This window comes from Dendrobates tinctorius, unplaced genomic scaffold (assembly GCF_039654945.1).
Source record: "Dendrobates tinctorius isolate UK_male_01 unplaced genomic scaffold, ASM3965494v1 ptg000368l, whole genome shotgun sequence".
Lineage (NCBI taxonomy): Eukaryota > Metazoa > Chordata > Amphibia > Anura > Dendrobatidae > Dendrobates > Dendrobates tinctorius.
In genome coordinates, this window is record NW_027362034.1 from 280207 (window position 1) to 307616 (window position 27410).

A 27410-nucleotide genomic window follows, 5' to 3' on the forward strand; every position below is an offset into this window, starting at 1 on the left:
GGGGTTTTCGCAAGTGGTCAAACCTCTCACAGATCTAACATGCAAAGGTGCGGATGTGAGAAATTGGTCCTCACTCGCAAAAGAGGCCTTTGCGACGCTGAAAAAATGTTTTATGTCTGCTCCTGTCTTTGTACAGCCAGATCCTTCCAAGCCATTTGTGGTGGAGGTAGACGCCTCCGAGGTGGGGGTGGGAGCGGTGTTGTCCCAAGGGCCTGCCACTCTAACCAAACTCAGGCCATGTGCCTTCTTTTCCAGGAAGTTCTCTGCTGCTGAAAGAAATTATGATGTAGGCAATAGAGAGCTTCTTGCGGTTAAGTTGGCGTTTGAGGAATGGAGGCACTTTTTGGAGGGGGCCAGTCACCCGCTTACTGTGATCACTGATAACAAAAATTTGTCTTACATCGAGTCTGCTAAAAGATTAACGCCCAGACAGGCCCGTTGGTCACTTTTTTTTTTCTCGTTTCCAGTTTACTATTACATTCCATCCAGGGTTAAAGAATGTCAAGGCTGACGCCTTATCTCATAGTTTTCACCCTGTGTCTGTCCCTGAGCCATCGTCCTCCATTCTGCACCCTGGGGTGGTGTTAGCAGGGATCTTGTCTGAATTGGAACGGGGAATTGAGGGGGCCCAGTCGCTGGCTCCTGCGGCCAAGCCAGGGGGCAAGTTGTTTGTCCTAGAGCAACTTCGCCTTAAACTCTTGCAAGAGTTCCACGAATCCAAGTTGTGTGCTCACCCTGGTATATCAGCCACACGACTGGTGGTGGCTAGGGTCTTCTGGTGGCCTACTCTGGGTTCTGATATAAAGAAATTCATTTCTGGTTGTGGGGTCTGCGCTAGTTCTAAAAGCTCCCATAGCCGGTCGGCGGGGGAGCTGATGCCCTTGGAAGCTCCCGAAAGACCGTGGACCCATCTGTCCATGGATTTTATTACCAATCTTCCCTCTTCCAGGGGTAATACGGTGGTATGGGTAGTGGTGGACAGATTTTCAAAGCATGCTCATTTTATACCCCTGTCCGCATTACCTTCTGCTGAGATCTTATCCAGATTGTTTGTGCAGCATGTGGTCCGCTTGCATGGGGTACCCCTGAATGTGGTGCCTGATCGTGGTGTGCAGTTTGTGGCTAAGTTTTGGCATGCTTTCTGCAAAAAATTAGGGATATCTCTGTCCTTTTCGTCTGCATACCATCCTGAGAGTAATGGTCAGACGGAACGCACTAATCAGTCTCTGGAACAGATCCTCAGATGTCTGACTTCTGCTAGACAGAATGACTGGTGTGATATACTGCCGTTGGCTGAATTTGCCTTCAATAGTCGGGTGAGTCAATCCACTGGTATGTCCCGTTTCTTGATCAACTATGGGTTCAGTCCTCATTTTGGTGAGTTTTCTCGTCTGGATTCGGGGTGCCCCGGGGCTGTGAACTCTGTTCAGCGGTTAAAAGATACATGGGCAGAAGTCCAGCAGCGTATATCTAGGTCTCAAGGCAGGTATAAGTTTTTCGCGGACAGGAAACGAACACCTGGTCCCATGGTTCAGGTGGGAGAGAAAGTTTGGCTCTCCACGCGAAACATTAAGTTAAAGATTCCGTCAGCCAAGTTGGGCCCCAAATTCATTGGCCTGTACAAGATTGTGGAAAAAATCAACCCAGTAGCGTACAGGCTGTGCCTTCCACCCTCTTTCAAGATCCCTAATGTCTTCCATAGATCTCTACTGAAGCCATTTGAAGCAGTCCGGGGAGAATCCGAGTCCGCTGCTCCTCCGGTTTCGGTTGAGGGACATGTGGAATATGAGATTGGTCACATCGTAGATTCTAGGTTGGTACGGCGGTCAGTACAGTACCTAGTTCATTGGAAGGGGTATGGGCCGGAGGACAGGTCCTGGGTGCCGGCCCGGTTGATGCATGCGGATCGTCTGGTTCGGGCTTTCCATGCTAGGTACCCGGGCAAGCCTGGGGGTCCAGAGGCCCCCCCTGTTGAGAGGGGGTTACTGTCATGATACTAGTGCTGGGTGACCGGCACTTCTGGGGTTAATGTTCTTATCGCAGTGCAGACTCTCACCTGCACACCTGGGACCTATTAAGGTGGCCTCTCATTGTTTCTGGGGAGGCTTCTTATAGCCTCAGGAAGCTCCCATCCCCCGTCAGTTATACTTTCGCCCTTGGCATTGTGTGGTGACCCCTGAGTGTGTTAGTGCTGTGTTCTGGTTACTTGATTCTCTGTGTATGACTCGGTCTGTTCTCTGGATATCGCTTTGGATTCTGCCTGGTACCTTCTACGTCTGTTTGGTTTTGATCTCTGCTTGGCCCTGACTGTCCGTTCTGTCTCATCCCTGGTACTGTACTGATATCTTGTGTATGACCTTTGGCTTTGTCTGACCTTCCGTCTGTTTATCCCTCAGGTACCTCGCTTGCCTGTATTGTGCTTGACCCCCGCTTTGCCTGACTCTGAGTTTTCTACCTCCTCTGAAAGCAGGACACTAAGCCCTGCCCCCTTGCAGTCACATGGCCGTTCACATGACCATAGGTCCTATGCCGGCTTGCTAAACTTCTACATTCAGGTCCTGTTCATCTTTATTTTCCGGCTGTTCTTGTCCCCAGGGGTCCCTACGGTGCGGGTGAGTCCCTGCTTAGTGGAGGCTGTACGCTGGCGCTGTCAGGACCCTGACAGTCCCCAGATAAGTAGGGCATCCTGGTGGGTTCAGGTTGCTGTCATAATTGTGAAAAGCTGATGTGTATCCGGTTGAACTCTCACACATTTTATAGAGCTTTATGCCGAACCTTGCCCTCTTAGAAGGAATAAATTGCTTAAGATGCAGTCTTCCTTTTGAATTTTATAATGGACTCATCAATGGAAATAACATAGGGGTGGCTTGAACAGGGCAGTTGGACCAATAGGACTGAATGCTCATTTTTTTAACAAGCTCCATATTGAATGTAAGTCCTAAAAATGTTTTACTTTCTAGGACATTAGTTGGTGTCCATAAATTTGACCTAGCATAATAGGATCGTGGATTCTGGCTGATGAATTGGGACACATATAAATTTGTAGGACAATATGCTCTAGCAAGCTATCTGTCAGAAACAAATTAAAAAATTAATTGTTCCAAAATTTTCCACCTCCACATTTATACCAGGAATGGCATTAAAATTAGGGATGAATGGAGTAGCTGAATCTGAAGCCTCCCATCTTGGAAATATTTCATCAAGAAGCAAAGCCCCTTGGACATTGGTGTGCGCCAATTCCCGAGCACTAGGGACAGCGCTAGTACTGGGCATTGTTCCCTGAGTTGGAGACATTTCTCCAGAAGCGCTATTTGTCCTTCTTGTTGTACTGGTCCTTGTGTGTGAGGATGGACCAGAATCACTGCTCATTTCTGAGCGATCACTGTCGCTGCTACTAAAGCCCTCGAAATCCACATCGCCATCTGACACTGCACTTTCTTCACTGTCAGAACATAAAAGTGCATAAGCCTCCTCTGCACTATAATACTGACGGGCCATTTTATTTATTTATTTTTTTTCCCGGAAATAGAAAACTCTGACGTGACCAAATTATTGGGGAAACAATTGAGAAAAACCTAATTCTTTAGCCTAACCCTAACCTGTCTTATCTGTATTGTTACTTTATAGCACAATCGCTGACTGACACAGCTGTTGGCAGCAGCACTTGTAACACTGTTTCTCCTCTAATCTCTCACTGACAGGAGATCTGAGGAGAAACAGCGTTTTTATGGGGCAGATTGCCAGGAAAAGTTCGCTGCTACAACAAACTTTCCTAGTGATTTGTCTCATTGGCTGGTGTGACACTGACGTCATAAGGACCTGTACCGATCAGGTCTCAATGAGGTAGGGGGTCACAGGAAGCATTTTGCGGTGGAATCCCCTAGTTATAAGGTACGTGGGGTCCCGATGAGCACAAAACTGCCGACCGTAGACAAACGACTGCGCTGCACAAAGCCCTGCTAGCGCTGGCGATTATCTACCATTGGCGGTCATGAACCGATTACGTTAAGGCCTATTTTCCCTTCACCCATGACAGCACCACATGAGAGAGGGATCCGCCCCGCCAGGACAGGAACCTACTGAAACATAAGGGGCGGCACCTCTCCCCCGCTTCAGTTGGGTTCCTGTCCTGGAAAGGAATCCCTCTGACAGCGGCGGTGCCTGTCAGAATGAAAGACCCAGGGCCGTCCCAGCGTGTAAGGATTGCAGGGCTGACTTACCTGCAACGCCGGCCGTCGGCAGCTGGTAGCGCAGTCCCCAGGGTGTTGCCTGATTCGGGCCCCGGGTTCGTGCGGGCACGTCCTGATGTCCTCCCTTCGGAGGTCCTCCTCGTGCCGCCCTCCCATTCCGCGCGCCCGTCCTTCGCCTGCATGCAGGGGAAGCCGGGGGCGGGGACCGGCGTCTGACGTCAGCGGCGCAGAGGATTCTGGGAGCGCGACTGCTGACGTCATCAGGACGCGACGGTCATGGCGCCGGGCGCGACGCCGGCCAGGAGCGGCTGGCGGTAGCGGGGGGGAGGGGTAATGTGGGGCTCACTCACTGTTAAAAGAAGGAGCAGAAGCGGCTGCAGGGGTGACAATGGCGTCTCAGGAGGATCGCTCACCGTCCCCATTGTCCCTGCCCCGATCGCAAGCTTCTGGTCGCAAGAGCCGCTCGAGCGGCAAAAGCAGCAGCCGTCCAAGTCACCGATCGAGGGATTCCTCGAGGTCAAAAGAGCGCAGGGCGCACGCTCCTTCGCAGCCCCAGAGCCCGGTATCAGTCTTTCCTGGGTGGTGAGTGATCTCCGTGAAAGTTAGGCAGTATTATAATAGGCCTTCCTATGTCTTTTTTGTTTTTCTTAGGGAGCCAAAAAAGCCATAAGTAAAAAGAAAAATAGAGAATGTGCCATATGCCACAGCCCTTTAGCCAAAGACTACCCAAAGGACTTATGTGTCAGCTGTATTCAGCGGACTATGGCTGAAGAGGTGCCGAACCTGGCAACAAACCTCAGATCGATAATAAAATCTGAGGTACAGGGCTCACTTAAAAAATTATTAAAAAAGAAGAGTAGGAAAGCCTCCCCGAGTTCCTCATCAGGCTCCACCTCTTCGGAGTATCAAGTTGAGCAGGGGTCATCTTCATCCTCAGACAGTGATACGGGGGGCAGACCTTGCTTTCCCGTAGAAGATACGGACGCTCTCCTTAAAGCCATCAGGTCCACTATGGGCCTGCAAGAGGAGAAAGTAGAGAGATCACTGGAGGATGTAATGTTTGGCGGCCTGCAAGAAAGGAAAAAGCGTACCTTTCCGGTCAATGACAAGGTTCAAGCCCTAATCGAGAGAGAGTGGAAGAAACCGGAGAAGTCAGGTAGCCTTCCCTCTTCAAAGCGCAGATACCCCTTCGAGGCTAAAGACACGGACGTCTGGGACAAGGTCCCAAAGATTGACGCAGCAGTGTCTAGGTCTTCCAAGAAGTCGGCCCTGCCCCTGGAGGATTCAGTGGTTTTGAGAGATCCCTTGGATAAAAAAGCGGACTCATACCTAAGGCACACTTGGGAGGCAGCGGCAGGGGGTCTGAAACCAGCAATAGCCGGCACCTGCACAGCCCGGTCATTAATGGTCTGGCTGCAACAACTCGAAGAGAAATTAGTCTCCAAAGTACCAAGGGAGAAAATATTAGGAGAAATGTACCTGCTACACGGAGCTGCCGCCTTCTTGGCTGACACCTCCGCCGACTCGATGAGGTTAACGGCAAGAGCAGCGGGGCTATCGAACGCCGCAAGACGGGCGTTATGGCTCAAAGGCTGCCCTGGGGACATTCAATCTAAGGCGAAATTATGTTTGTTACCATGTGATGGGCAGTTCGTGTTTGGAAAAAACCTGGATGACATCCTGGAAAAAGCCGGTGATAAAAAGAAGGGCTTCCCCAGATACATGGGTGATCAAAGGAGACCGCCCTTTCGGAGGGGAAGGTTCAATCAAGGCCGTCCCCCGGGAGAGCGGAAAAGGTGGGACGACAAGAGGAAAAAAGAACCAGGATTCATGTTTGGGGGAACTACCTCAACCGCCAAAAAATCCCCGCAATGACACCAGCCCTCCTGTGGGGGGAAGATTGAGGCTCTTTTTCCAAGAATGGGAGAAAATATCGGCCAACAATTGGATTTTGAACATTATAAAGAAAGGCCTAAAAATCCCCTTCTTCCAGCATCCAAGAGCTTCATTTGTGGTGACCCCCGTCAGGAAGAAACCAGAAGAGCAATCAGCCTTAGAAACAGAAATCTTAGGACTGTTGGAGAAACAAGTTCTGATAGAGGTCCCAAAAGACCAAGAGAGAAGGGGGTTCTATTCTCCCCTCTTCCTAATAAAAAAACCCGACCTTTCCTTCAGAACGATAATAAATCTCAGGCGCCTCAATCAATGGATTACGAACCAAACATTCAAAATGGAATCAGTGACTTCGGCCATAAAGCTGTTACACCACAACTGCTTCATGGCCGTAATAGATTTGAAGGATGCCTATTACCATATCCCGATGCACCAAGAATACCAGAAATACCTGAGGGTAGCCCTATACATCCAGGGCGACCTCAGGCATTTTCAATTTACAGCTCTTCCGTTCGGCATCTCCATAGCGCCAAGGATTTTTACAAAAGTAATAGCGGAAATGACAGCTTTCCTTCGAATCCACAATGTGATTATGGTGCCTTACTTGGACGATTTTTTGGTCATTGGCAATTCAGAACATCACTGCGCACATCAGGTAGAGAAAATAACGGAGACCCTGCAAAAACTGGGTTGGATGGTAAACTTAAAAAAATCAAAACTCCAACCCCTAAGGAAACAAACATTTCTAGGTTTCGTCTTGGACTCCGACCGTCAAGTTTGTCTCTTGCCAGAGAAAAAACTAGAGAAGGTGAGAGAAATGACCCTTACGGCAATACAGCATCCTCACATGACCCTAAGAAGGGCAATGTCCCTGTTGGGCACGCTAACAGCCTGTATCCCGGCGGTCAACTGGGCACAGTTTCATACCCGGCAACTGCAGGCGGAAATCTTGTCAGCCCAGAGACGATTGAAAGGGCGTTTAGAGGGGAAGCTGGAACTTTCCGAAAGGGGGAAAAACTCTCTCACTTGGTGGCTAGACGGCACAAATTTAGCAGGAGGAACGTTGTGGCACAGGCCCGTGTCCGATGTAATATTGACGGACGCAAGCTCCTCGGGATGGGGGGCACACCTGAGAGAACATATGGCCCAAGGGTCCTGGGGTCACATAGAGCAGAAGGCTTCCTCCAACTTAAGAGAGTTAAGAGCGATAAACAAAGCCCTAGAGGCATTTATCCCCATGTTTCAGGGTCAAAACGTCCGGATTATGTCAGACAACAGGGTGGCAGTGGCGTATGTCAACCACCAGGGAGGGACAAGGTCAAACTCCCTAATGGACGAAGCCAAAAGAATCTTCCTCAAAGCAGAACAACATCTAACCTCCCTAACAGCCCTACACATCAGAGGGACAGAAAATGTTCAAGCCGACTTTCTAAGCCGCAACAAATTAAAACAGGGAGAGTGGGTCTTAAATCGTATAATATTCCAGAGGATAGTACAGGTATGGGGGCAACCAGTGATCGACCTCTTTGCTACCAAAAACAACCGGCAAGTGAGAAGGTTCTGCTCATTAAACCCAAGGGAAAACCTGTGGGCAGTAGACGCTCTACAAATCCCGTGGCGGTTCAAACTAAGCTACGCCTTTCCCCCGATAGCGTTAATCCCGGCAGTGGTAAGAAAGATAAGAGACGAGCAAGCCAGAGTAATCCTCATAGCCCCGTTCTGGCCAAAAAGACCGTGGTTTTCACTACTACAAAGGATGTCTCTCTCGGACCCGTGGGTACTGCCAGAAATTCCAGATTTATTAGCTCAGGGGCCGATATTCCACAAACAAGTCAAGGGGCTCCATCTGACGGCGTGGAATTTGAGAGGGCGCTTTTGAGAGATAAAGGGTTTTCCCCGGGGTTGGTGACTACTCTAATGAAAAGTAGGAAACCAATAACAACCAACTTATATGGCAGGACGTGGAAGAAATTCCTTCAATTCCTGGGAAAACCGTTAGGTCAAGAACCCCCAATCAAGTCCATCTTGGAGTTCTTGCAGGCAGGCTTACAGCTAGGCCTGGCGGTTAATACCCTAAAGGTACAGGTTTCAGCGCTGGGTGCATTATACAATTGCAACATAGCAGCAGACAGATGGGTAGCCAGGTTCATAAAATCTTGCCACAGATCTAGGCCAGTTTCCTTACCGAAAATAGCTCCATGGGATCTAAATCTGGTACTGGAATCCCTTACGAAGGAGCCGTTTAAACCCATACAGCAGATTTCAACTAAAAATCTCACCCTAAAAACCATCATTTTGGTAGCTCTAACGTCGGCACGTAGAGTTAGTGACCTGCAGGCCCTTTCAGTCAACCCACCATATACCCAGATATACCAGGATAGGGTGGTGATGAGAACAGACCCTGCTTACTTGCCGAAAGTAGTAACTAACTTTCACCGAAATCAAGAAATTGTCCTCCCTTCCTTTTGCGAGAATCCGAAAAACCCAGGGGAGGAGAAATTTCATAGCCTAGACGTTAAAAGAACCCTAGTAGAGTATATGTCTATAACCAGCCAGTGGAGGAGGTCCCAGTCCCTATTTGTAGCCTTCCAGGGTGCTAGCAAAGGTTATGGAGTGTCAAAAGGGACTATTGCCCGATGGATTAGGGAGGCCATTAGTGTAGCCTATTCAGCTAGTGGCGTCCCGGTTCCTGACGGCATCAAGGCTCATTCCACCAGAGCCGTGGCGACCTCCTGGGCTGAGAAAGCAGAGGTGTCAATAGATCAAATTTGTAAGGCCGCTACCTGGGCCTCACCCTCAACTTTCTTTAGACACTATAGACTAAATCTATCCTCCTCGGCTGACTTGACCTTTGGTAGAAGGGTGCTGCAAGCGGTGGTCCCTCCCTAAGGTGTTCGAAGTCTCCAGAATCTCTCATGTGGTGCTGTCATGGGTGAAGGGAAAACCACCATGGTTACTTACCGGTAGCCGGTTTTTCCGGAACCCATGACAGCACCCGTATATTTCCCCCCCTTTTCACCGTTTGGGTGTGCACAATAGTCGGGTGTATTTGTGTGATGTGGTGTTGGATAAATATGTAACTAACCGGGAAGTCCTCTCAGGTGCTCTGTAATCCAACTGAAGCGGGGGAGAGGTGCCGCCCCTTATGTTTCAGTAGGTTCCTGTCCTGGCGGGGCGGATCCCTCTCTCATGTGGTGCTGTCATGGGTTCCGGAAAAACCGGCTACCGGTAAGTAACCATGGTGGTTTCATGAGTTTTAATTTTTAAAAAATTCTGTGGAAGCCTGGCTGAAAAGCAATGTCAGACTTTCATCTGCTCATTTTCATAGATTTTTGATTTATTTCTACTTTTGTCAGATTAAAGTTATTTCTGTGACCATTGTGGGTTTTTCTGTCATTAAACGAGGGGTACCAACAATTTTGACCACGTGTGTAGGAGGAGTGAATATTTTGACTCCACAGCCCCTTTCCGGAAATTAACACGCAGTGGATGTTGGAGTGAAAATTACACATTTGCCATTTTATTACCCAGCACATAGTGCCCAGATTGTGCTCCAGGAGACACACACCACAAATTAAGTGGATTCTTCTCACTATAATATTGCTAAATACAGGAATCCTAAATGTTGTTTGCGCACACTGCAAGACTCCGAAGTGAGAGCGGATTTTGCGGGATTGGTTTATGGAAACCTTGTTGCTTTTCAACAGCCTTTGAGCCACTAATAGTGCGGGAACCTCTGTTTTTCCATTGACAGATGATGGACCTGAGTGGGGACTTGTTTTTGTGAGATGAGAATTGGTATTATTTTCGCCTACATAACATTGATTGGTTTCTTTTTATTCGATATTTGGGAGGCAGAATGAACCAACAGTTGAACACCGCACACTACTGGCTCATCCAACAAGATTTTCTATTAGACTGTGAACTCTCATTGTCTTGGTAAATAATTAAAGTTTTTTACATAGCTTGCCATTTTTATGGACAGTTCAAGTAGAAACGTTCAAAGATATAAAACTCAAGGATATTTTATTAAAAATAATTGTTTTTTTATTTTAGCAGATGACTGTACCAGGAGATCAGAGGGACAGCTGACATCTTCAATTTTGAAATCTGATGATCTTGAGATCCTACAAGATACAACTGAAGTGATTGCTATTACTCCAGATATATCATCATCCATTCACAGCAAAGATCTGTCATCTGGTCCTATGAAACAGGTCCCATCTTCTGATTCATTACTGACTACTAAGAAAAATCAAAGTCACAAAAGAGGCAATAAAAAACAAACTGCTCCTAAAGCAAAGAAGTCATTTTCATGTTCAGAATGTGGGAAATATTTTGCACGTAAATCACTGCTTGTTGCTCACCATAGAACTCACACAGGGGAGAAGCCTTTTTCCTGTTCAGAATGTGGGAAATGTTTTACACATAAATCAGATTTTGTTACCCACCAGAGAACTCACACAGGGGAGAAGCCTTTTTCATGTTCAGAATGTGGGAAATGTTTTCACAAAAAAAAACTTTTTCTTATTCACCAGAGAACTCACACAGGGGAGAAGCCTTTTTCCTGTTCAGAATGTGGGAAATGTTTTAACCAGAAATGGCATCTTGTTAGTCACCAGAGAACTCACACAGGGGAGAAGCCTTTTTCATGTTCAGAATGTGGGAAATGTTTTAACCAGAAATGTAATCTTGATATACACCAAAGAACTCACACAGGAGAGAAGCCTTTTTCCTGTTCAGAATGTGGGAAATGTTTTAACCAGAAAGGGAATCTTAATGAACACCATAGAACTCACACAGGGGAGAAGCCTTTTTCCTGTTCAGATTGTGGGAAATATTTTAACCGGAAAGCGCTTCTTGTTAGACATCAGAGCAGTCACACAGAGGAGAAGCCGTTTTCATTTTCTTAATGTGTGAAATATTTTACTTGGAAATCAACTGTTAATAAACATTAGAGACATCACATAGGGGAGAAGCCTTTTTTATGTTCATAATGTTGATATAGTTTTAAAGGCGAGTACTCTGGCAGCTGTGCTCTGCTTGTGAGCAACGCATTATGTCCCTGCCATGTGCTGCTTACAAGCATAAAGCAGTTGCTGGTATCAGAGCAGGATTCAGCAAGGGAGCGCCGGGTAGGTAAGTGTAATGCTTTTTTTTAATGTTTTGTGATGGGGCCATGGATACCAGGATGGGGCCAATTATAAGGATTGGGCTATGCATACCAGGACTGGAATGGGGGGCCAGTCATACCCGAATAGTGATGGTGCCCTGCATACCAGGATAAGGATGGGGGCCATGCATACCATGAGCGGGATGGGGCCAATCATGCCAGAATAGGGATGGGACCCTGCATACTTGGACAAAATGGGGACGCTGCATACCAGGATAAGGATGAGGGCCATGCATACTACGACATGATGGGAGCCCTGCAAACCAGGATAAGGATGGGGCCATGCATACTAGTATAGGGATGAGGGATCTATGTATACCAGGGTAGGGATGAGGGGACCATATATACCAGGATAGGGGATATTAAGTACAGAATTAACCACAATTTTTGCTTCAATTTTTTTTTCCTAATATCCTCTAAACCTAGGTGTGTCTTATAGTCCAAAAAATACAGTATATATATCTTTTTTTTTTTCTCAGTGAACTCATTCCTCACATTTGACCTCATTAAAATAAAAACACACTCCACTGGCGGGCCGGCTCCACTTCAGTGGTGTTGAGACTCACGGTCCCGGGGCTAATGTGAGGTTCTCACATCACACGAGCCCTGCACCCAATCAGCGGCAGCTTCACTGCTCCTTCCTTTGGTCTGAACATCAGCAGGAAGCCAGGGCTGCGGCTGCTCTCTGACGGCCTCATGATGCTTGATTTGTCCGAAGGTGGGGACAGTGATGTCAGCGCTGATTGGGCACAGGGCTCACATGACATAAAAACCTCAAGAGACCCCAGAAAGCAGGTACCGACAACGTTTTCAAACATCAAAAATTCCACACGGGGAAAAGTCATTATTATACCTAGAGTGTGAGAAATGAGTTACAGGAAAATCGTATTTTGTGGGCCATCAAAAATAACTCAGACGAGGAGAACCTATATATATTATTCACAAATTGTACAAAAACATGATGCGCGTGGCGTGTGTTCAAGAATGATATATTATATGGGAGTTTTATAGAATAAACCAAATACCAACAGAAAATAAACGACCAAAAACAAACATTTATCAGTAAAATTAACTCATCTTAATTAGGTAAAGTATGAAAGAATTGCGCCATTTTCCGATACCCGTCGCATCTTCATTTTTCATGATCTTGGGTTAGGTGAAGACTTATTTTTTGTGGACCGAGTGGACGTTTTTAATGATACCATTTTGGTGCAGATACAATCTTCTGATCGCCTGTTATTGTATTTTAATGTAATAGTGTGGCGACCAAAAAAACTTAATTCTGGCATTTTTTACGTTTTATCTCATTACGCCATTTAGTGATCGGGTTAATTCTTTTTTTATGTTGATAGATCGGGTGATTCTGAATGCAGCAATACCAAATATGTATTTTTTATTGTTTTATTTTAAATGGGGCAAAAGGGGAATTTGAACTTTCATATTTTTTTTTACTTTTTTAATATTTTTATAAACTTTTTTTTTTTTACTTTTGCCATTGTGAAGACATACAGCATTGTTCCTTAATTAACCAGACAACTATTTTTAGCAAATAAAGAATAATAGAATGTTATCTGTATGTTGGCCTTAATTTTAAGTGTTTAATTTCTAGTTGGTCAAGAAAACAGACTTTTGTTTGTAAGTCGGTAATATTGACTTTTATTGTGCGCTTATCCTTGATCACTGGTGATGTATGCTAATTATGCATTGTGTTATGGAGCCAGTTTGTTGACTTCTAAAGCAGAGAGGGAAAAACTATGCAAATAGTTTAATCAAGTAATGCTACTTGTTCTCATCTCCATTCTTACCCTTTATGTAAATACTAAATGAGGGACACTTGTTAAGTGTACAAATAGAATAACTACAATGTCCCAAAACCTAATCCAAAAGGGCAAATCACGCAAATCCGTATCACAAATCCCATCAATATAAACATGGAACAAGGAAGAAATCCCAATAATATTAAAAATTCATTTTATTCAAAAATTCTAAAAATGACAAAAGCATAATGCCGTAATAGGGGACACCGTACACACTTAAGTAATCATGAGGAGACAATGTAAGACTGACATGTATGAACCAATCACATGACAGTACATATCAATTCTTATATCAATAATTATAATATTTATTCCATACAGTCAGAACCCATATACAATGTCTGAACAAGATCAATGATATCCAAAATATCCCTCCCCTAAGGGTATAAGGGAAACCACTCAGAGGCTAAAGGCATATATACTATAACCGTGTAAAATAACACGGACACAATGAGAACGTCAAGAATCCTGATCATAAATATGCCGATATGCACAGAGCACAAGGAATGAAAAAGTAATATTACCTCTAATTACAAGCGTCTGATCCAGCGTCCCCTCACCCCGACGCGCGTTTCGCCGCCTGCTTCTTCCGGGGGCGTCAAAGAATTAAGAGTGGTGTACTTAATTATTTGTACCAACTGTCCAACTGGGGGGTCTGTATGTGGGAGAGACAGGGCAAAAGCTTAGAACAAGGATGAATTCTCACAACTACACAATAAGAGAAAAAAGAATAGATCTACCTGTGGCAAAACATTTTTGTAGCCCTGATCACAGCACCATGGACATGAAATTACTTGTATGAAAAAGGTAACTTCAAATCTCAGAGAAACAGAAGGATCTGGGAGTATAAACTCATGACAGTCTTTGACACTCTCAATGCAGGAATGAATGTGTCGCATGGATTCATGTCTAATATCAATTAAGGAATTTTCTCCTCAGACATTGTGGGGCATCACAACACAGAACCAGACCCCTATCAGGGGACAATAAAACTTTCACACTCCTAATCTATGAACTGTTCCAATATTTATGGCCACCACTGTTTATCCCTCCCCCATAATGATAGTTCTACTTCACGTCATTTGTCTTACCTATTGCATTATGTCTGTGCTATGTGATTCTTCAGATTTTGTATTATTCTATGCCTGAAGAGACCTGAGTAGTCTGGAAAGCTTGCAATGTGTTACCATCTTTTCAGTTAGCCATTAACCCCTTTACTCCCAAGGGTGGTTTGCACTTTAATGCCCGGGCCAATTTTTACAATTCTGACCACTGTCCCTTTATGAGGTCATAACTCTTGAACGCTTCCATGGATCCTGGTGATTCTGACATTGTTTTCTCATGACATATTGTACTTCATGTTAGTGGTAAAATTTCTTTGACATGACTTGCGTTTATTTGTGAAAAAAATGGAAATTTGGTGGAAAATGTTGCAATTTTCCAATTTTGAATTTTCATGCCCATTAATCACAGAGTTATGTCACACAAAAGACTTAATAACATTTCCCACATGTCTACTTAACATCAACACAATTTTGGAACCAAATTTTTTTCGTTAGGAAGTTATAAGAGTTAGAAGTTGACCAGTGATTTCTCATTTCTACAACACCATTTTTTTTTTAGGGACCACATCACATTTGAAGTCACTTTGAGGGGTGTATATGATAGAAAATACCCAAAAGTGATACCATTTTGAAAACTGCACCCCTCAAGGTGCTCAAAACCACATGTCAGAAGTTTATTAACCCTTCTGGTGCTTCACAGGAATTTTTGGAATGTTTTAAAAAAGAAATGAACATTTAACTTTTTTTATAAAAACTTTACTTCAGATCCAATTATTTTTTTTCCCTAATGGTAACAGGAGAATTTGGACTGCAAAAGTTATTGTGCAATTTGTCCTGAGTACGCTGATACCTGATATGTGGGGGTAAGCCACTGTTTGGGCACATGGTAGAGCTTGGAAGGGAAGGAGCGCCGTTTGACTTTTTCAACACAAAATTGTCTGGAATTGAGATTGGACGCCATGTTGCGTTTGGATAGCCCCTGATGTGCCTAAACAGTGGAAACCCCCACAAGTGACCCCTTTTTGGAAAATACACCCCCCAAGGAACTTATCTAGATGTATGATATGAACTTTGAACCCCCAGGTGTTTCACTAAAGTTTATAGCGTCTGGGAGTGAAAATATGAAAATCATTTTTTCCACAAACATGATTTTTAGTCCCCAATATTTTATTTTCCCCAGGGTAACAGTAGAAATTGGACCCCAAAAGTTGTTGTCCAATTTGTCCTGAGTACACTGATGCACCATATGTGGCAGAAAACTACTGTATGGGTGCACATTGGGGCTCGGAAGGGAAGTAGTGACGTTTTAGAATGCAGACTTTGATGGAATGGTCTGCGGTGTCATGTCACGTTTGGAGAGCCCCTGATGTGCCTAAACAGTGGAAATCCCCCACAAGTGACCCCATTTTGGAAACTAGACCCCCCCAGGGAACTTATTTAGATAAGACCCCCCCTGGGAACTTATCTAAATGTGTAGTGAGCACTTTGAACCTCAAGTGCTTCACAGAAGTTTATAACGTAGAGCCATAAAAGTAAAAAATATTTTTTTCCACAAAAATGATATTTTCTAAGCCAATTTTTTATTTTCTCAAGGGTAGCAGAAGAAATTGGACTCCAATAGTTATTGTGCAAATTGTCCTGAGTACGCTGATACCCCATATGTTGGGGTAAACCACAGTTTAGGTGCATGGCAGAGCTCAGAATGGAAGGAGCACCACATTTTACTGTTATGGTTTGCAGGTGCCATGACACACTGGGAGAGCCCATGAGGTGCCAGAACAGCAGAACCCCCTATAAGTGACCCCATTTTATGAATTACACCTCAATGAATTCATCTAGGGTTTGCAGTGATCATATAGACACCATGGGTGTGTCACAGAATTTTATACCATTGGGCAGCCATGCGGAGAGACTCGGGAGGTCCGGAGCACTATTTGCCTATTCAAGTGAATGGGTCTGTGCACATGTCAGAGTGTTTCCACGGACCGTGTGTCCATGAGCAAACCACGCTGACGTCCATTTTTAATGTCAGCATGGGCCATAAAACAGCATACGTGCACACATAAATCACATTGATATCATTCATGTGACACGCATTGGCACCGGGAAAGAAGCCTTACAGTAAGCGCTGTTCCCCAGTGCCAGGTGCTGAACACGACTCACCATTCTCCCCTGCTTGTGTCGATCTCCGGCACAGTACCAGTACCAGAAATATCAGGACATGTGAATGAGGTGCTATAGCGGGTTTTTATGCTTGGCAGCTGTCACACACTAAAAGATGCTTTTCATTGTAAAAATAGTTTTTGCATCACCACATTTTGAGAGCTATAATTTTTTTATATTTTTTGATCGCTTTTTATTCTGATTTTTTGATGCAGAATGAAGAAAAACCATCAATTCATGAGTTTCTTTTGGGGGGGCGTTTATACCGTTCCAGGTGTGGTAAAATTGATAAAGCAGTTTTATTCTTCGGGTCACTATGATTACAGCAATACCTCATTTATATCATTTTTTATGTTTATACAATAAAAACTATTTTATATAAAAAAAAATTATTTTTTCATCGCTTTTTTCTGAGAGCTATAACTTTTTTATTTTTCCGCTGATGACACTGTATGGGGGCTTTTTTTTGCGGGACAAGATGGCGTTTTCAGCGGTACCATGTTTATTTATTGATCACGTGTTTTTCCACTTTTTGCTTGGCGGTATGATGACAAAGCGTTGTTTTTTTGCCTTTGCTTTTATGGTGTTCACTGAAGGGGTTACCTAGTCGAACAGTTTTATAGGTTGGGTCGTTATGAACGTGGCAATACCTAATATGTGTACTTTTACTGTTTAGATTTTTTTTAATTCAAATATTTATTTAATGTTAGAATAAATATTGACTTTTTTATTTTCTATTTATTTTTTTTATTTCTACAATTAGTTACATGTTTTTTTCATTTCATTCTATCTTTTACACTTTGTCCCACTATGGGACAGTCATTTTTTGCAGGCTGATCGCTTCTATGGCAGGCAGATGAAGCAACATCCCCATGCTATAGAACAGGGGTGGGAATCTTCTTTCTTCCAAGGGCCATTTGGATATTTATACCATCCTTCGGGGGCTGTACAAGCTCCGCCCACAAAGTACATCCTGACTCTGGCACTGGTTTCATGACTTAATCTTTCATTGCATGCCCTTCAATGTTCAGTAGTGAACACTGCGTGTGTGTGCTAACAGAGCAAGAAGAAATTAATGAGCTTCTGGCAATCAAAATACAGCTCCCTGCCCAAGAATGCAGTCCCTGAGAATCTGCTCGGAGGCCTGATAAAAGGTCATCGAGGGCTGTAAATGGCCCTGGGGCCTGAGGTTCCCCACCCCTGCTATAGAAGCTGTCAGCGCTGCACTCAGTGCCCTGACACTGAGAGACTGCCTGACTTGCACTGCGCATGACCAGGAAGTTTCTTAGCTCTGGTCGTGACAACATCAGGTTACCATGGCAGTGATCGCGACCTCACGTCACGTTGTGGGGTCTCCGATCCAAAGGCAGAGGGACTGTCAGACCTCTGACTGCGCCAGGAATGCTGTGATCGTGTTCGATTGCAGTATTTTGGGGGTTAAAATGCCGGGAGTGGTCTGTGACTGCTCCTGGCACTTAGTGCTGGGTGTCAGCTGTGAGAATCAGCTGACACCCGGCCACGATCGGCCGCACACCACCTGTGTGCGCGGCCGATCGCCGAGACGTACTATTCTGTCAATGGTCAAATTGGCTCAGGGCACATGGACGGAATAGTACGTCTGATGTCAGAAAGGGGTTAAACACAATACCACCCCTCTTATTTATTGTATTACGCTGCATTAGAAACTAAATAATTACGGCATGATGAAAATCAGCTTAAAGTTTCATGGAGCAATGTCTACCTTTCCCTCTTACCTTCCCTTAGTTCGTATGATCCCTATTTTTTGTGCTTCAGTTTTCCTTGTTTTTCCTTTTCTCTAGGAGACAAGTCATATGTGACGCCCCTATCACCGACTCTATGGTCTCTGCGCTGACTGTAGGACTTGTAGCTGTTTAACATTTAATAATTCATTGGTTAAAAAGAAGCTGTCCGGTTGGGTTATGAAACGAGCCGTGTCCTCCTGATTCTCCCCTTCTGAATTCAGATCTGACAATGACAATTTTACTTGTCCCTTGTTTCTACGATATCTACAAGTTTTCCTTTTACCGCTACATGTTATTGATACATAAAAGTTTCAGGACTCGGAAACATTATTTTTGCAAATATAAAGATGCGTGATATTTTGTTAGGCCAATTGTCTGATACTTAGAGGAAGCTTAGCAGCAATTCCAATATCTAAGACATATCTAAACACTATTACGGATTACACACAGTCACAGAAATTGCATTATAAGCTGTGGCCCTCATTCAGTGACAGCTCTTTTTCTTGTCTCTTGTACTCCTGCACCGGGTCATCTCCTACAATGGTCCAACGTTATCTACAAGCATTGATGGATTCCATTGTCCCTGATCTCTTTTTTCCATAGATGCAATATCTTGGTGAAATCTCTCACCGTGCTCATCGCTCACGACTTCACAGTTTGGTTGAAAAATGTCTTGATGCGAATGTAAGAAATGAATCTTTAAGGACATGTACAGCCAAGATCCTGACACAGTGCGGAAAATAAGTATTTGATACGCTGCCGATTTTGCAAGTTTTCCCTCCTACAAAGAATGGAGAAGTCTGTAATATTTATCACAGGTACACTTCAACGGTGACAGAAAATCTAAAAATAAAAAAAAACAGAAAATCACATTGTATGATTTTAAAATAATGAAATTGCATGTTATTGCATGAAATAAGTGTATGATCACCGACCAACCACCAAGAATTCAGACTCTCTCAGACCTGTTAGTTTTTCTTTAAAAAGCCCTTCTACTCTGCTGTTACCTGTATTAATTGCAACCAGTTTGAACTTGTTGCCTGTATAAAAGACACCTTTCCAGATAATCAGTCACACGTCAACCTCTCCACCATGGCCAAGACCAAAGAGCTGTCTAAGGACACCAGGGACAAAATTGCAGACCTGCACAAGGCTGGGGTGGGCTTCAGCACAATAGGCAAGCAGCTTGGTGAAAAGGCAACAATTGTTGACAAAATTATTAGAAAATGGAAGAAACACAAGTTGACTGTCAGTCTTCTTCGGTCTGGGGCTACATGCAAGATCTCGTCTCGTGGAGTAAGGAAGATTCGGAGAAAGGTCAGAAATCAGCCCAGAACTACATGGTAAGACTTGGTCAATGACCTGAAGAGAGCTGGGATCACAGGACTGGGCCTGCTCAGGAAGTGTGCACAGCTAATCAGCTACCTAGTGTTCACTGGTGGATACAGACTGACCTGCAGGTAGCCGCCAGGTACCACTCCGGGGCAGAACCCAATATTGCAGCTGCAGACCCCAGGGGTCAGGTTCGCTGACACTGAATAGGGATAGGTCTCTGTTCAGACTAGTAAGTTCTGGTACCTCTACAGAATGGTTACTGACACTGATTAGGGCAAGGTTAAGACACTCTGGTCTATGATACTGGAACAGGGTTTGGGCGAACACAGACCAGATGACAATGTTCAGGCACTGGCCACTCATGGACAAGCTTCAAGCACTGGCCGCTCCGGGAATGAGATTCAAGCCATGGCCTTTCTGGATCCAGGGGACTACGGATACAGGACTTGCCACACCGGAATGAGTTTCAGACACTGGCTACTCTGGGACCAGGGGATGATGGATTCAGGACTGGCCACACTGAGGCAAGGAATACAAGTTTAGGACACTAGCCAAACCAGGACCAGGGGACCTCATAACTCACTAGTAGTACACCTTACTGACTAATGATTCTACACGTTGCATGGCGAATCCCTAAGGGAGAGGGAGTCTTTTATATAGGATGACTCCCAGCAATTAGCTGGAAGCCATCTTCCAGGTGTAGTAATTATACTAAATATCTCTGAGCAACAAGCTAAGAGCATTTAGTATATACTTGCTCTGCCCCTTAAAGAATGGGGGCGTGCGCGCATGTGTGTACTAGGTGCATTGCTTAGAGCTGCGGCTCTCACACAACCAGGAAGCAGGAGAACGCTGGGGATTGTGCCGAGGGTCTGAGGCAGTGAGTAAGCTGGCATCCCACCATGCAGGGGTGCCAGTAATAGAGCTACAAGCACACTATGCCATCATGGATTAAAATCTTTCAGGGCACGCAAGGTCCTGCTACTCACACCAGCATATGTCAAGGCCCATTAGAAGTTTGCCAATGGCCATCTGGATGATCCAGAGGAGACAAGGGAGAATGTCACTTGGTCAGATAAGACCAAAATAGAACATTTTGCTATCATCACCACCCGCCATGTTTGGAGGAAGAAGAAGGATGATTGCAAATCCAAGAACACCGTCCCAACCATGAAGCACGGTGGGGGGAAACATCATACTTTAGGGGTGTCTTTCTGCAAAACAGACAAGATGACTTCACCGTATTTAAGGGAGGATGGATGGGTCAAGGATCGCAAGATTTTAGCCAAAAACCTCCTCCCTCAGTTGGAACATTGAAAATGGGTCGTGGCTGGGTCTTCCAGCATGGCAATGACCCAAAACACAGCAAGAGGAACTAAGGAGCATTTCAAGGTCCTGGCGTGGCCTAGCCAAACTCTGATCCTGAACCCAATAGAAAATCTTTGGAGGGAGCTTAAAATCAATGCTGCCCAGCGACAGCCCTGAAACCTGAAGGATTAGGAGAAGATCTGTATGGAAGTATGGGCCAAAATCCCTGCTGCAGTGTGTGCAAACTTGGTCAAGAACTACAGGCAACATCTGACCTCTGTAATTACAAACAAAGGTTTCTGTACCAAATATTAAAAGTTATCCACTACCCTAATTCGTTTAATTTTGTATTCATTAATCTTACTATTATGTGCCAGTAATGGATCCATACTCTTATTATAGTAATATATACCTTTATAAGGCAGATAGCATCACTTGGTGTCTGCCAGATGCAGCTCTGATGTTTATCAGTCACTTCTTGTCCCCCGGCGTACTGCGCTCTAATACTACAAGCTCCGTTATGCGTTGCAGTGGCCTGTGAGCCAGCACTTAGCACGCCTTCTCCATTTTCCACACAAACTCCTCCCTGCCTCCTCACCATCACCATATGTATATACACACACACTGTATATATGTATACATAGACATATGCACACACATTTCCTATTCTTTTGCATGTTTGTCACACTTACATGTATCAGATCACCAAACAAATGTAAATATTAGCCAAAGAAAACACAAAATGCAGTTTTTTTAATGAAGATCTTTATTATATAGGGAAAAAGAAATCCAAACCTTCAGGGCCCTGTGTGAAAAAGTGATTGCCCCTAAACCTTTTAACTGGTTGGGCCACTCTTAGCAGCAACAACTGCAATCAAGCGCTTGCAATAATTGGCAGTGAGTTTCTGGAGGAATTTTGACTACTCATCTTAGTAGAATTTCCGAGCATGGACCGCCTTTTTAAGGTAATGACACAACAGCATCTCAAATGCATAGCTCCCAACCATCCCAGATTCAGCTGGACTGTCATGTCCCGTCTCAGCTGTTCTCCCAACCTCTATATTCCTCTCCGACATTTTCATCGCTCCTGTAGCTCCTCCTGCTCGGAGGGATTGGCCGCTTCTCTCTGCTAAGTCTCTCTTATGCTAAGTGCATAAATTAGATTATAGATTCACTTCCTCTCATTTCAGTGATTGGTCTCCCCAGGACTATGAGCTTCCATCTCAGTATCCACAGGCTGCTGCTTTACCAGTGAGCCACAGCTCACGATGCTGGAGATGGGAGAATTTGGTCATATTGACCGCTATATTGCCGGCAATGAACTCAGAAGCAGAGTATACATATCCATAGCAATACATTGTGTATAAGAATGCTTTTTTTATGGTGCCTGTATACTGAGGTGAAGAAAAAAATATATTTTTGTTCCTATAAAAGTATTTAAAATAATAAGCAATTTACAAAAATGTATTTTTTAACGTTAGCCTCCCAGATCCTGAACCCACAGCCTCAACATTACTGACAGGCACTGTAAGCTGCTGAGCCACAAGCTCCGGTGAAGTGACTGCAGGATTGTGTGCACTTGATCCATATTCCAGGCTCTGACTACAGGCAGATTATTCTGATAGAAATACACTGCTGTGTACAATGGATGTTTCTGAATTCTAGAGGAGAATAAGAGATTTTTTCATCCCATAAAATTACTAATAATAATGAAAAACACCTGATAATGAAAAAAATGTCATTTTAATGCGTTTTTTAAATAATAAGCATCACAGATCAGTGAATAACCCGGACATAGTTGTGCCAATATAACTGTAATGACCCGCAGAATGCAGCGATCAGATTATTTACAGGAATCGGTAAATTACGGGAGAAACAAAATGGCGTAATTGATATTTTTCTCTATAAAACCCATAAAATAATGTGATAAAGCTGTGATGCGGAGGACGTGTTCACACGTAGCGTAAATGCTGCGTTCTTTCTTCTGTAAATGTCTGACCCAGATGATGTAGTGACAATCTTCCCTGATTATTGTGCGATTGCTGCGTTTCTTCTTTTTTGCATTTTCCCCCATATTTGATGCTTTTTTGGCAGATATGAAGCCGCGTTTAACACTTGTTTATTAGTACAGAAAAGCTTTGATTCTGCGCTTATAAATGTGAAGGCGGTTTTCTCTTCATACATTTTTTTTCTTAATATGTTTTTTTCAGAAGAAGCCTATAAAGGGAAAATGCATCAAAGCCCCGGAGGTCCGCAGGGTCTTCAGACCACAGAGAGCGCAGATTTCATGAGAACTGCGGCGCTATCAGACTCCAACAATCAGTATCTTCCATGGTGTAACAGTCAGGATTCCTCTAGATTCTCGTCTCTCTAAGGTATTACATGTGTCCCGCAACCCCTTTCCTGGCCTATCCTGTGCAGACCAATCTTTTTCATTTTCTTTCTATCCCTTTCATTTTTCCCTTTTCCCCATTTTCCTTAACCCCTCCATGACCGTCCTAGTACGGCGCAGGTAGCTTCTCTCCCTTTGATGTCGGCTCCGGCGGTGAGCCCGCATCTTTCCCAGCACACGTCAGCTCAAGTGAGGTATTCTGCTACATTCAGGTGACCTGATCATCGCCTGTACGTAGCAGAGCCGACCGAGTTATGGCAGCTTCTAGTCTCCCATGGAAACTATTGAAGCAGGCCAAAAGTAAAAAAAAGTTTTTAAAAATATATAAAAAATATAAAAGTTTAAATCCCCCCCTTTCACCTCACTCAAAATAAAACAATAGAAAAATCAAACATACACAAATTAGGTATCGCCGAGTTCAGAATCGCCCGATCTATCAATAAAAAAAGGAACAAACTGATCACTAGACGGTGTAGTGAGAAAAAAAAGTAAAAATGCCAGAATTAAGGTGTTTTGGTCGCCGCGACATTGAATTAAAATGCAATAATGGATGATCAAAAGATCGTATCTGCACCAAAATGGTATCAATAAAAACATCAGCTTGGCGCACAAACAATAAGCCCTCACCCAACCCAAGATCATGAAAAATGGAGATGTGACGGATCATAGAAAATGGCACATTTTTTTTTCCCAACAAATTTTTGATTTTTTTTCACCACTTAAATACAAAAGAACTGAGACATGTTTGGTGTCTATGAACTTGTAATGACTTGGAGAATCATAATGGCAGGGCAGTCTTAGCATTTCGTGAATATGGTAAAAAGAAAATAAAAAAAAAGTTGGGGAGTTGCACTTTTTTTGCAATTTCATCGCACTTGGAATTTTTTTCCCATTTTTGAGTACACGATATGGTGAAACCAATGATGTCATTCCAAAGCACAACTTGTCCCGCAACAAACAAGCCCTAACATGGCCATACTGACGGAAACATAAAAAGTTATGGCTGTGGGAAGAAGGGGAGCGAAAAACAGAAGCGCAAAAATGAAAAAGGGCAAGGTCTCTAAGGGGTTAACAAACCCTATTTTTCCTTCCCCATTCTCCTCCTTAACCCTTTCTCCCGCCTCTCTCTTTCATGACTTTACATTTCTCTTTTTTGCTGTTGTTTGGTTCTTGTCTGTATTACTGGGTATTTATAATGTGTCTCTCCCCTTTTTTCTTTACCCCATTTATGTAAATAAATCCTTAATAAAAACTACTTTACCTTAAAAGGCGCCCGCTGTGCGCCCAAGGCACGCGGCTGATCTGTGCTGATTTGGGGCTTTTCTCTCTAATAAAATCGCAGGTAAAAAACTGCAGAAACTTTATTAAGTGCAGAATCAAAGCTTTTCTGTCCTCTAAAAAGCGCAATAAAAACGCGGCTTCACCTCTGCACCAAGAACGCATCAAATAAGGGGGAGAAGATCGTTATTGCAGACGGTGCGGATCCTGCAGAAAACAAAAAACACCGTATTTCTACAATGTGTGAACACGGCCTTACACACACACAAATAAGCCGGATGTCGTATAGTGACGCTACATAAAGAGGAGAACGTTCTGGAGGCTCCGACTGTGAATGACGGCACAAAAAATAATCCCCAGGTCCCACGCACGCTGGACCAGAGACCCATGAATCCACCTGCTCATCTCTAGTCCCAACTGTCCTGGATACAGCAGTCAGTCCCAGAATTGGGTCTACGTCCTGCAGTCTCAGGCGTCTGCTGAATTTCCCACACTACCAGCGCCCCTCTGACAACTCCTCCTGCCGGGGGAGAAAGAAGTGGTAAATGGCCGTGGATTAGGGTGAGGCCAAAATTTGCTGCTATGTGCGCCGCATGCTCTGTGCCTCTATCTGTGCTTCAAAAGTTGTGAGGTGTGCACAGTTACTTGGTGTAACACTGGTGGATGTGGACCCACTGCACCATCAGCCAGGCTTACCCTAGAGAGGTGTAACTGGGTGTCCACCAGGTCTTCACTAGAGCTACTGGTGGAGAGGATAGGCCGGACAGCCGGTAGACACCAGGAACTACTCCACGGTAGTCCCCAAGACTACCTCAGCTGATTGGTGGGTCAGAGACACAAGTACAACAGGTAAAGTGAACTGCCTAGGAACCAACATCCAGCAGAAAGCAGATGGTGGAGCTGCCTAATATAGGACCTGCCGGCACAGGATAGGCTGGGGAACCTAATCTGTGAAGGACACAGCAGGGTTAAATTCCTTTAGAGACTGGCCAATCCCCCAAGGCTAAATGGAAGCAACATGCTGAAAAGCTGCAGTGACCATAGTGAGTAGGGAGGCGCTGAGAGGGACCACCATAACACCTGGTTAGGAGCCCACTCAGATGTTTCCCCACCTGTGCTGCACCTCGGAACAAATGTCATATTATCTTCACAGCAAGTGGTAAAGAAATCAGTGACACCTGTAAGATAAAAATGCCCATTACACCCTTAGATGACTTCCTGATGGGTACAGTGTCTGAAATGGGGTCACTTTAGGGGGTTGTATGTTGTCCACAATCATCGGGGACTTTACAATTGGCCCCCACAAGCGAGAACTGCCAAATTAGTGCTCCAAAAGCAAAACAGTGACTGTCCCCATTGGAGCCCGGCCGTGTGCAGTCATTCCTGGCCTCAGGTTTGGGAAACATTTCTCTGTAAATTGTGGCTCCATTTTACTCTGTGAAATTGAAAAATTGGATTCTAAAACATTACACCTCGTACATGCAGCTCTGCTCCGTACACCTCGTACACACAGGGCTCCGCTCCGTACACCTCGTAAACACACAGCTCCGCTCCTTACACCTCGTACACATAAGGCTCCGCTCCGTACACCTCGTACACACACAGCTCTGCTCCGTACACCTCGTACACACATGGCTCCGCTCCGAACACCTCGTACACACATGACTCCGCTCCGAACACCTCGTACACACAGGGCTCCACTCCGTACGCCTTGTACACACACGGCTCCGCTCTGTACACCTCGTACACACACGGCTCCGCTCCGTACACCTCGTATACACACGGCTCCGCTCCATACACCTCGTACACGCACGGCTCCGCTCCGTACACCTTGTACACACAGGGCTCCGCTCCTTACACAGCAAAACAGTGACTCTCGCCATTGGAGCCCGGCCGTGTGCAGTCATTCCTGACCTCAGGTTTGGGAGAAATTTCTGTGTAAATTGTGGCTCCATTTTACTCTCTGTGAAATGTAAAAATTTGAGTTTAAAACATTTCACCTCGTACACACAGGGCTCCGCTCCGTACACCTCGTACACACAGGGCTCCGCTCCGTACACCTCGTACATACACGGCTCCGCTCCGTACACCTCGTACACACACGGCTCCGCTCCTTACACCTCGTACACATGCGGCTCCGCTCCATACATCTCGTACACACAGGGCTCCGCTCCGTACACCTCGTACACACAGGGCTCCGCTCAGTACACCTCGTACACACACGGCTCCGCTCCTTACACCTCGTACACACGCGGCTCTGCTCCGTACACCTCGTACACACAGGGCTCTGCTCCGTACACCTCGTACACACAGGGCTCTGCTCCGTACACCTCGTACACACACGGCTTCGCTCCGTACATCTCGTACACACGCGGCTCCGCTCCGTACACCTCGTACACACGCGGTGTCATGATCTATATATTTTTCCCTGTCCTGTATTTGTATAATATGCCACGTAACTGTTCTCTGCTTGCATTTGCTGTGTTAGCCATGTTTCCCTTCCCCCCAATGCTTTGCAATGCCATGTGATGTGTGTAATTGTTCTCTGGTTCTATTAGCTGTAACTAACCTGACTTCATTCCTGAGACTATAATGTAATTAACTTGGTCAACAGATTGGGAGAGATTAGCTATTGTTTAGTAAGCAGAGGACTACTTTCAGTGCAAATCCTTGTAGACACAGTGGTGCCTTGCTGTGGGCCAAACCATTGCATAGGAGGAGTGGAACCCTCCTCCACTACACACATGGGCTGATCCAGGAGCAGAGCAACTCAGAGCAACTCAGTCAGATGTGAGTTGGATGCTGAAAAAGAAGGACGAGGCTGTCTGAGGAAGCCTCGGCCTCTGTGTGATCGTGGTGGATTTCTGGGACTCTTAAAGGACTATGGTTTTGTGATCTGGCACAAGGATTGTCGGGAGGTGCCCCCGAATCAGTTTCCTATGGACTTATTTTGGGACTCTGCAAATTACCTTCGTGTTGTTCCTGTTTTCTGGTCAATAAATCTGTTGGATAGTTCCCAGGCCTGTTGTCCCTC

At 44.9% G+C, this 27410-nt stretch overlaps 2 protein-coding genes and 1 pseudogene across 2 annotated transcripts in view; 1 reads left to right on the forward strand and 2 right to left on the reverse strand.

The window, feature by feature from the left end:
- The window catches only part of LOC141075744 (uncharacterized), a 559419-nt gene that overhangs the window by 102150 nt on the left and 429859 nt on the right, over positions 1-27410 (reverse strand). The window lies entirely within an intron of this gene.
- The window catches only part of LOC141075743 (uncharacterized), a 230131-nt gene that overhangs the window by 38313 nt on the left and 164408 nt on the right, over positions 1-27410 (reverse strand). The gene's annotated exons all lie outside the window — the stretch shown is intronic.
- The window catches only part of LOC141075745 (uncharacterized), a 73057-nt pseudogene that overhangs the window by 9153 nt on the left and 36494 nt on the right, over positions 1-27410 (forward strand).